Genomic DNA, 9,161 nt, shown 5'->3' on the forward strand with positions numbered 1-9,161 from the left:
AAAAAAAAAAAAAAAAAAAAAAAAAAAAAAAACCTTAACGGGAGGGGGTGAAGGAATTGAAAAATAAGTTGAAAAAATCTAAAGATTTTACAAACGTAAAAACTACTATTTGAAATCTCCTTTAAAAATAAACACGCATTTCTGGGGGGGGGGGGTTATCGACTTGGTATGGGGGATGACAATGGAGATGAATTCACTAAGGGAGAATTTTAGGATATTCCGGTTCAAAAGGGGATACGTATATCTCAAAAACTGAAGATGTTACAGTCGTGATAATTCGTATTTGGAAGCTCTTTTAAAGAAACGGGTACTGTTTATTTTTGGAAAATTCATATAAGTGGGGAGTGTGAAAGAAAGTGAAAAAAATAATTATTTTTCTTGAGAGACTTACATTTCAAAACTGAAAGTTACAGACGTGGAAATTGGTACTTGGAATCTCGTTGAAAAATTAAGAAACACGCATTTTTCGGTGGGGTGAAACCAGCTTAACGGGTGGGGGTGGAGAGGAAATGGAGTTGAATCATGTTCATGAGGATACTTATATCTCAAAAACTGAAGATGTTCTAGGCGTGAAAATTTGTATTTGGAATCTCCTTTCAAAATAAAGAAACACGCATTTTTAGGAGGGGTAATCAACTTAACGGGCTGAGAAGAAAAAGGATTTGAATTATTTTTATGAGGACACTTATATCTCAAAAACTGAAGATGTTAGAGGCATGAACATTTTTATTTGGAATCTTCTTCCAAAGTAAAGAAACACGTGTTCTTTTGTCTTCGGAAAATCCACTTAAGGGGGGTGAATGAATTGAAAAATTAGTTGAATTCTTTGCATGAGGTTACTTATATCTCAAAAACTAAAGATGGTACACGCATGAAAATTTGTATTTGGAATCTCATTTAAAAATAAGGAAACGCGCATTTTTTCGAAGGGGGGTTCAACTTAAAGGGCTGGAGTGTAAAAGGATTTTAAATTTTTTAAGAGGATACTTATATCTCAAAAACTAAATATGTTAAGGACGTTAAAATTAGTATTTGGAATCTCCTTTAAACGTAAAGAAACACGCATTTGTTTTCTTTTCAGAAAATCGACGTAAGGGGTGTGGGGTTGAAAATAAGTAAATAACGAGTTGAAATATGTTTATGAAGATACTTTATCTTAAAAACTGAAATTGTTACAGATGTGAAAGTGGGTACTGTATTTCGAATTTCCTTTCAAAATAAAGATATACGTATTTTTTTGAAAGTCCACTCAAGGCGGGAGAGGGGTGGAAAGAAGTGAAGAAGAAGTAGAATTATCTTTATGAGTATACATTTATCTCAAAAACTGAAGGTGCTGCTGACGTACAGACATTAAAACTGGTATTCTGAATCTCCTTTAAAAAGTAATGAAACACGTATTATTTTGTTTTCGGAAAATCCATTAAGGGGCTGAAAGGAATTGGAAAAGCTGGTGAAATTTTAAAATGAGTACCGGTATATCTACATTAGGCTATATATCAAAAACTTAACATGTTAGTTACAAGAAACCTGGTATTGGGAAAATCCTTTTAAAATACAGGAACATGTACTTTTTTGTTTTTCGGAGGAGGCACTTAGCGGAGGTGAAAAGAAGTGAAAATGAGTTGAATGATTTTTATGAGGATACTTATGTATAAAAAAGTGAAGATGTTACAGATGAGATACTTTGTATTTCGAGTGTCCTTTAAAAAAGAAACATGTATATTTGTTTTCAGAAAATACACTTAGATGGTGGGGTGGGTGGGGTGGGGGTGGGGTGGGGGTGGGGTGGGGTGGGGTTGGGTTAGGGGAAGGACTGATCAAGGGGTTGAATTCTTTTTATGGGGATACTTATGTATATCTCAAAAACTGACGATGTTACAGATGTAGGAAAAGGTATTTGGAATCTCCTTTAATAATAAAGGAACAGTATTTATTTTTTCGACTTGAGAGAAGAATGTTTCTGACATGTACAGTTCTATGTCGCATGGTCGTCTTAGTCTTAACAGGTAATACCAAAAACATTGTTTACAAATAATTTCTGGGATACATGAAACTCAATTCTTGGGTGAGTTTTTATACTTTAGGAATTTTCAGATAATGTCCTAGTACAATGCCGGGGAACGATTACTTTGACCAAATTACGAAATCCATGCGAGCGAAGCCGCGGGTAATTGCTATTTATAATATAAATGAGTCAAAATATGTTAATTGGCCCCTGTTTCACCAAAATTACTGCAATGCAACAATTATAATCTTTAATAGTAGCAAAATAAATATATTTTGTCTGTAGGTAAATTTGCAAATTCAAAATATTGTGAAAATTGTAGACAAATTATTTTAATGCAATGTTTAAAAATCGGTAGGTGCAAGTAGTAAATGTTTGAAATTCACGTATAATATATAAACAAGGAGTGAAATGAAATGTCGTATGGCTTTTAGTGCCACACCAGGCAAATGCCGGGGCTGTACCTTAATTAAGGCCACGGCCGCTTCCTTCCACTTCCTAGGCCTTTCCCATCCCATCGTCGCCATAAGACATATCTGTGTCGGCGCGACGTAAAACAAATAGCAAAAAAAAATAGTAGCTTTTAGTGCCGGGATATCCCAGGACGGGTTCGGCTCGCCAGGTGCAGGTCTTTCTCATCCTGATGAGGATGAAATGATGATGAAGACAACACATACACCCAGCCCCCGTGCCATTGGAATTAACCAATTAAGGTTAAAATCCCCGACCCGGTCGGGAATCGAACCCGGGACCCTCTGACCCGAAGGCCAGGACGCTGACCGTTCAGCCAACGAGTCAGACAACAAGGAGTGATTAAATATGACACACGGGTGGCATCATTTTTGATAAATATTCAGAAATGTTTTATGTTATCGAGCCGCTATAGGATTTTTTTTAATTTATAAATTCTGGAAACCTCTTTTATAATAATTTTACTATAAACAAATTTGGTTTTCTCCATTTTTAATCAAATGGCGCATCTGTTTGTTTTGACACCTGTGACTTTAGCTTTCCACTTAACTGTTAAGTCTTAAATGGTGCTACTCTAAAAACGTTTGAACATTTTTTATTAAATCTATTTCATAACTAAAAGTATAGTGTTTTTATTTGCTGATGGCTGTGGAAGTTCAAACGTGCAACGTTCGCCTTCGCAGTGTAACTGTTGGTGCTACTATCATAGCTGCTGTCATCATAGACCCGGTACTGAGAGGGATTTAAGAATGGCAGGAGGACTGGCATGAGGTAAAAGTGTCACATGTAGCTCACCTCCATAGGGGCTGTCTCTGAAAAGAGAGGACAGTAGTTTCGTCCGGCTTCATGATTAAATGGTTATCATGCTAGCATTTGATCCAATGAGTCCCGGGTTTGATTCCCGGCCGGGTCGAGGATTTTAACATTCATTGGTTAATTCTTCGGTTTCGGGGGGTGGATCATTGTGCCGTCTTCAGTATCAAAATTCATCTTCGGTAGGGACCCAACCTCGAAGATGCTCAGTTAGTCTATAGGGTGTCATCTCGAAAGACCTGCACAACGCCTCTCCAGAGGCCGTACGCCGTTATTATTATTATTATTATTATTATTATTATTATTATTATTAAACCAGCCTCCATTAACACTAGTGTGTAAGATGCCGACCTTCAAACAAGAAAGGGAAGGAGGTGAAAATGAAAGAATCCCTTGGCCTTACAAACCTAATAACGTCGTGGTCGAAGGAGAACAAGTGTTTACCAAGGGAGGTCGGGTAGGAAATATGAAAGTGAGGAGCCTGACACAAGTAAGTGCAAACAATGCCAGACTCAGCTACGGCAACCGTCGTTGCCAACCCGCGCTCCCAAATTGAGAGCCACACGTCCCTCTTTCAGTCACCTTTTACGACAGGCGGAGGACACCGTGGGTATATTCTACCATCCTCACCCACAATCTACTTTATTGTTCCTATAGCTACCGAGATCGATAGCTGCAGTCGCGTAAGTGCGGCCAGTATCCGGTATCCGGTATTCGGGAGATAGTGCGTTCGAGCCCCACTGTCTTCAGCCCTAAAGATGGTTTTCCGTGGTTTCCCATTTTCACACCAGGCAAATGCTGGGGCTGTACCTTAAATAAGGCCACGGTTTCCTTGTCACGTCTAGCCCTTTCCTGTCAGTAGTATAAGTCACGGGTTCGGCAGCCACCACCACCACCGGCCCTCGGCAGAGACCCCCACCGCATTGAATTCTGGCAAGGTTATTGCTATGCTGGCTAAGACTCCAAGCTTAACCCCACATCCGCCATCTTGGATGGGCTTAACCTAAACTTTTACGGGTAAAAGAGCAAGCCTAACCTCATGGAGGTACCTAACCTCAGTTTTACGATCGGATGCCCTTCCTGACGCTTAAGAGAGCGAGCTTAACCATATATCCTATATCTTGGAGGGGCTTAACCTAACTTTCTACGCGCAAGACAGCAAGCCTAACCCTATGGAAGGACTTAACCTCATTTTTACGGCCGGATGCCCTTCCCGACGCCAATTGCACAAGATGGTGGCTATACACAGCTCCTTATGAGACGGCTTTAGGGCGCATGTGCAAGATGGCGGCTGCAAGAGGGCTGCTATACATAGGCTCTTATGAGACTCCCTAGGGACGCTTGCGCACGATGGCGGCTATCTAATTCTACAAGACGGCGGCTATATACGGCGTCTTATGAGACGGCCTAGGGGTGCTCGCACAAGATTGTTGCTATACATAGGCTCTTCTGAGACTCCCTAGGGACGCTTGTGCAAGATGGCGGCTATCTAGTTCTACAAGATGGCGGCTATACATAGCTTCTTGTGAGACGGCCTAGGGGTGCTCGTACAAGAGGGCTGCTATACATAGGCTCTTATGAGACTCCCTAGGGACGCTTGCAACAAGATGGTGGCTATACGCAGGCTCTTATGAAGAAAGCGAGCTTAGAGGCTACTGCACAAGATAGCGGCTGCTGTTATGAAGATCCTTATGCATGCCGTGGAGGGCAACTTGAAATTCCACATACTCTTCAAAGCCACGTGATTTTTGACAGCGGCCATCTTTAATCAACAGAGCATCGTGCTGCCATCCTTAGCTACTACCTTAGGTACGTGGTAGCTGGCAATTTGAAAAAAACGTGCTTTTTGACAGCTGTTAGCCGCAATCTTTAACTAAATGCAAATCTCCTACTGCTATTTTGGTACGGAATTTAACAGGACAAGCAAGCAAGCTGCGCTTCTTACGATCATAGTTATAAAGCAAGCTGCCCTTCTCAACATACTATTATTATTGTTTTTAAACCAAGATGCTGTTAGAGATGCCGGCTATGGGTGATTGCACAAGATGGTGGCGACGGCCTAGGGGGCGATTGCGCAAGATGGCGGCTATACACAGGCTCTAATGGAGAAAGCTAGCATAGAGGCTACTGTACAAAATGGTGGCTGCTGTTATGAAGAAAGCTAGCTTAGAGGCTACGACACAAGATGGCGGCTATGTCTGGGCTGACCTTCTCCTCTGTCAAGGCATATCTCTATCGAACAAGTTTAAACATGCATCGCGAAAGCAAGAGTGTGCACGTGTTTTTAACCTGCAGCAATGACGTCATCATAGTTGTGCATGTCTAGACTTGATCGTTTTCTCAAGAATGAGTAGGTGTAAGGAGCCAAAGGAATGCAATAAGTACAACATTTTGAATGCAATGTAATATTTATTTACAATATACTACAATAGTGTTCGTTTTGCTGCTGACAAGGTTACTATGCTTCTTAACAACGATTTGCGAATAGGTAGCATGCTACCGAAGTTGTAATGCCTCCTGCAACGTTCAAATTAAAGAAAACATTTAGAAATATAGTATACTAAGCATGTTATGCTTTACAAAGAAAGATAATGCACTTCTTACCTTGTTGTTATTCCTTTTCTGAATCATCGTCATCAGGTACTGCGAAAAGGTTATCCATACACTGTGTACAGTGTTCAATCCTTTGATTTGGTCCATCCCAATCATCATGACTATTTTTCCCTCGATGCTTGTAATGATGCTGACAGGTTCTGCATAAAGCTACATCGATTGACATCTTACTGTGTAGAGGAAGTACGTTCCAAAAATCATGTACATAAGGGGCAGCGTACGTAGATAAAAATTCTGGTAGTAAACATTGAATCAGATGATTCGGCATCTGAGATAAGATTCTATGTTTATAGAACATCTTAATAGCCTTACTTACTCGTGTGAGATAAATAAGATGTTGCGTATGAGCATGCGAAATTGACATGCTGTATATCTTTATCCGACAAGACAAAACAGAAAACTTTTATCACTACTGTGCTACATCAAGACAAGTTACAATTAGTACACACTAGAACTGATTGTCTATTAGTGTTCAGAACAGAAAAAAATATAACGCAAAACATTATAAGATTAATCTCTCTGTTGATACAGTCGATCCCTTATGCAATCAATGCGCACACATAGAATTGCAAATGTTGTACATCTCCATCCGACATATTTCTTCTTCTTAATCACTGCATAGCATAGGATACCTTTGTCCTAAGGAGATGCATTTTTGCAGGATTCGAACCCATGCAACAGAAAAAATCTCTATAGATTTTGAACTCTGAAGGATGAAAGGGCTCTTCCTCCGCCTTACCGCACCTTCCTTGTAGGGCTAAAGGGCTAATGGGAAAAAGGGCTAATGAGCTAAAGGGCTAATAGGCTAAAGAGATGAGAGGCGCACTAGCCCATTAGCCTAGAATTGCAAATGTTGTACATCTTCATCCGACATATTTCTTCTTCTTAATCACTGCAGATAAAATAATTACTGCATAGCATAGGATACCTTTGTCCTAAGGAGGTGAATTTTGCAGGATTCGAACCCATGCAACAGAGGCGGAGTTAACACCCTAAGGAAGGGAGAATGTTGGAAAATAACCTATACGAATATAGCTACTCAATCGACTGTATACTACAGAAGGATGACTTAGGTGAGGGTAAGCGCTGAGATTGTAGGAAGGTGTTTAAGCGTTGTACTGTCGAGAGAGAGCTATTACTTAATAATACCTACACGAAGTACTCTTGCTCTATTTCAATAATATCTGCTTTGTATTCTATGTAACCAGCATATTGATAGTCTCTTAGCAGTTGCAAATGTTTTACGAGTACTTTGGGGTCTTTACAGTATCTTATGTCTACATAGGGTGACATAGGCTGTTGTGAACTTTGAGCCTATATGCAGACAGTTGGTGTGTAGGGACTAGTTTTGATGTAATACGTGCTTCAGGAGTAGCGTTTCCAGGTACAAACTTAACTTGTTTCGATAGCAATGAAGCGTTGAAATTTTCTTCATCATCTTGCATCTCTTCTTGAGATGTTTGCATTGCGGCAGAACGTGTAGTAGGCTTCGAAAATGAAGTAAAATCATCAAGGTCTAATGACAGTGAAACACTGAGATCGTTTTCTTCCTCTACTACTTTTTAGTTAAAGATAGCGGCTAACAGCTGTCAAAAAGCCCGTGGAATTGTTTTAATTGCCCGCCACCACATTTCAAAGGTAGTAGCTAGAGATGGCAGCACGATACTCTGTTGATTAAAGATGACCGCTATCAAGAAAGCACGTGGATTTTTTTCAAATTGCCCGCTACCACGTACCTAAGGTAGTAGCTAATGATGGCAGCACGATGCTCTGTTGATTAAAGATGGCCGCTGTCAAAAATCACGTGGTATTGAAGAGCACGTGGAATTTCAAATCGCCCTAAACCTCATGCATAAGGATATTCATAACAGCAGCCGCTATCTTGTGCAGTAGCCTCTAAACTAGATTTCTTCATAAGAGCCTGCATATAGCCACCATCTTGTGCAAGCGTCCCTAGGGAGTCTCATAAGAGCCTATGTATAGCAGCCATCTTGTGCGAGCACCCCTAGGCCGTCTCATATGAAGCTTTGTATAGCCGCCATCTTGTAGAATTAGCTAGCTGTCATCTTGCACAAGCGTCCCTAGGGCGTCTCATAAGAGCCTATGTATAGCAGCCATCTTGTGCGAGCACCCCTAGGCCGTCTCATAAGAAGCTATGTATAGCCGGCATCTTGTAGAATTAGATAGCTGCCATCTTGCGCAAGCGTCCCTGGGGCGTCCAATAAGAGCCTATGTATAGCAGCCATCTTTCGGCCGCCATCTTACGCAAGCGCCCTTAAGCCGTCTCATAACGAGCTGTATATAGCCCCATCTTGTAGCATTCAATAGCCGCCATCTTGCGCAAGCGTCCCTAGGGAGTCTCATAAGAGTCTATATATAGCAGCCATCTTGCAGCCGCCATCCTGCGCAGGCGCCCTTAAGCCGTCTCATAAGGAGCTGTGTATAGCCATCATCTTGTGCAATTGGCATCGGGAAGGGCATCCGGCCGTAAAACTGAGGTTAGGTCCTTCCATGAGGTTAGGCTTGCTGTCTTGTGGGTAAAAAGTTAGGATAAACCCCTCCGAGATAGCGGATGTAAGGTTAAGCTCGCTCTCTTAGGCGTCAGGAAGTGCATCCGGCAGTAAAACTGACGTTAGGCACCTCCATGATGTTAGGCTTGCTATCTTACGCGTAAAAAGTAAGGTTAAGCCCATCCAAGATGGCGGATGTGGGGTTAAGCATGCAGTCTTGGCCAGCATAGCAATAACCTTGCCAGAGGTCAATATAGTTGGGGTCTCTGCCGAGGGCCCGTGGTGGCGGTAGCTGCCGAACCCGTGACTTATACTACTCCTGTCCCATCGTCGCGATAAGACCTAACTTTGTCGGTGCGGCCTAAAGCAACTTGCTCCTACAGCGTTTGTTTTTGGAGCGCCCCCTACCCCCACCCACCGCCAAAAATCCTAACCCCCACCGAAAAATATTCCTGGGTACGGACTTGCCTTGTGAAACATCGCTGTTTGTGCTCTAACTTTCCTTACCTCGTAATATATTTCATAATTTATTTCAGCGCACTGCTTACGTTGTTGTAAATAAGAAGTTAGCAGGTGCCAAGCAGCACCACGAACGCCATAGTGTTCTAGCTTCTTTATGACCTTTTGGTCCAAGACTACATTATCGAATACTTAAGGTAAATACGTATACGCTTATTTATTTATTTATTTATTTATTTATTTATTTATTTATTTATTTATTTATTTATTTATTTATTTATTTATTTATT

This window comes from Anabrus simplex, chromosome 1, assembly GCF_040414725.1.
Source record: "Anabrus simplex isolate iqAnaSimp1 chromosome 1, ASM4041472v1, whole genome shotgun sequence".
NCBI lineage: Eukaryota > Metazoa > Arthropoda > Insecta > Orthoptera > Tettigoniidae > Anabrus > Anabrus simplex.